At 30.1% G+C, this 2,527-nt stretch overlaps 1 pseudogene; it reads left to right on the top strand.

Annotated features, from left to right (window-relative positions):
* The window catches only part of LOC114072216, a 9,923-nt pseudogene extending 7,637 nt beyond the window's left edge, over positions 1–2,286 (top strand).
* Positions 2,287–2,527: the final 241 nt, after the last annotated feature.

The following is a 2,527-nucleotide window of genomic DNA, read 5'->3' as shown; positions in this document are numbered from 1 at the left end:
GTCGATGAAAGGAGGGGAGGGAGGAGATTCCAGAGGGAAATTGGGAAAAATGAAGGGTTGGAAGGGGAAATTCCAGAGGGGAAAAATGAAGGGTTTAAAGGGGAAATTCCAAAGGGAAAATTTAGGGAAAAATGGAGGTTTGGAAGGGGAAATTCCAGAGGGAAAATAAAAGGTTTTAAAGCCAAAATTCCCAAGGGAAAATAAAAGATTTTAAAGGCCAAATTCCAAGGGAAAATCAAGGTTTTAAAGCCAAAATTCCCAAGGGAAAATCAGGATCTTAAAGCCAAAATTCCCAAGGAAAAATAGGGAAAAATCAACATTTTAAACCCAAAATTCCCAAGGGAAAATCAAGGTTTTAGAGGCCAAAATTCCCAAGGAAAAATAGGGAAAATGAAGGCCCAAATTCCATGGGAAAAATAGGGAAAAATCAAGGTTTTAAAGGCCAAAATTCCCAAGGAAAAAGAGGGAAGAAAAAAGGATTTTAAAGGTAAAATTCCCAAGAAAAAATAGGGAAAATAAAGGGTTTTAAACTAAAATTCCTAAGGAAAAATTAGGGAAAAATCAAGGTTTTAAAGGTAAAATTCCCAAGGGAAAATCAATTTCTTAAAACCAAAATTCCCAACAAAAAAAGAGGGAAAATTCCGAAGGAAAAATAGGAAAAAAAATTAAGATTTTGAGCCCAAAATTCCCACCAAAAAATAGGAAAAAATAAAGCCCAAAATTCCAATGGAAAAATCAATTTATTAAAGTGAAAATTCCAAAAAAAATAGGGAAAAATCAAGGATTTAAAGTCAAAATTCCAGAGGAAAAAGAGGGAAAAATCAAGATTTTAACCCCAAAATTCCAACAAAAAATAGGAAAAAAATAAGATTTTGAGCCCAAAATTCCCACTAAAAAATAGGGAAAAAATAAATCCTAAAATTCCAATGGAAAATCAATTTATTAAAGTGAAAATTCCAAAAAAAATAGGGAAAAATCAAGGATTTAAAGCCAAAATTCCAACAAAAAATAGGAAAAAATTAAGATTTTAACCCCAAAATTCCAACAAAAAATAGGAAAAAATTAAGATTTTGAGCCCAAAATTCCCACCAAAAAATAGGGAAAAAATAAATCCTAAAATTCCAATGGAAAAATCAATTTATTAAAGCCAAAATTCCAAGGGAAAATCAAGATTTTAAACCCAAAAATCCCAAGGAAAAATAGGGAAAAATTAAGATTTTAATCCCAAAATTCCCACCAAAAAATAGGGAAAAAATAAATCCTAAAATTCCAATGGAAAATCAATTTATCAAAGCCAAAATTCCCACCAAAAAATAGGGAAAAATCAAGGTTTTAACCCCAAAATTCCAACAAAAAATAGGAAAAAATCAAGATTTTGACCCCAAAATTCCAACAAAAAATAGGGAAAAAATAAATCCTAAAATTCCGATGGAAAATCAATTTATTAAAGCCAAAATTCCAAGGGAAAATCAAGATTTTAAACCCAAAATTCCCACCAAAAAATAGGGAAAAAATAAAGCCCAAAATTCCAATGGAAAAATCAATTTATCAAAGCCAAAATTCCCACCAAAAAATAGGGAAAAATCAAGATTTTAACCCCAAAATTCCAACAAAAAATAGGAAAAAATTAAGATTTTTGAGCCCAAAATTCCCACCAAAAAATAGGGAAAAAATAAATCCTAAAATTCCAATGGAAAAATCAATTTATTAAAGCCAAAATTCCAAGGGAAAATCAAGATTTGAAACCCAAAATTCCCACCAAAAAATAGGGAAAAAATAAATCCTAAAATTCCAATGGAAAAATCAATTTATTAAAGTGAAAATTCCAAAAAAAATAGAGAAAAAATCAAGGATTTAAAGTCAAAATTCCAGAGGAAAAATAGGGAAAAATCAAGGTTTTAATCCCAAAATTCCCCCCAAAACCCAGGAAAAAATAAAACCCAAAATTCCAAAGGAAAATCAATTTATTAAAGTGAAAATTCCCAACAAAAAATAGGGAAAAATCAAGATTTTAACCCCAAAATTCCAACAAAAAATAGGAAAAAATTAAGATTTTGACTCCAAAATTCCCCCCAAAAACCAGGAAAAAATCACAAGAAAAATTCCCAAGGAAAAATTAATTTTTCCAATCTAAAATTCCCATTATTTTTATTTTTTATTCCCAGGAAACAGGAGGAGAAGGTGCAGGAAGTGAGGAAAAAGCTGGAAGAGGCTCTGCTGGCCGACCTGATCTCCAAGAGCTCCGAGAATTCCAAGGATTCCTTGGAAAACGGCCCGGAATTTTAAAGCAGGTAAATCCCAAAAATTTCTCTTTTTATTTTAATTTCTCCAAATAATTTTTCCCAACTTAAAATTTTAATTTTTTTTCCTTGTTTTTTTCCAGGTTTTTTTTTTGGAATTTTTTCCCCGAAGGAAAATTTGATTTTCCCACCAAATTCCCCTTTAAAAAAAATTAAAAAAGGACTTTTGAAATTCCCAAAATTCCAGGAGGGAATTAAAAAAAAAAAAAAAAAATCAAAATAAATTG

The sequence above is a fragment of the Empidonax traillii genome, unplaced genomic scaffold, assembly GCF_003031625.1.
Source record: "Empidonax traillii isolate 1590-97213 ecotype Southwest subspecies unplaced genomic scaffold, ASM303162v1 scaffold2776:size18164, whole genome shotgun sequence".
Taxonomy (NCBI): domain Eukaryota; kingdom Metazoa; phylum Chordata; class Aves; order Passeriformes; family Tyrannidae; genus Empidonax; species Empidonax traillii.
The sequence above is the reverse complement of the archived record's forward strand: the minus strand, read 5'-3'. Positions and strand labels throughout refer to the sequence as shown.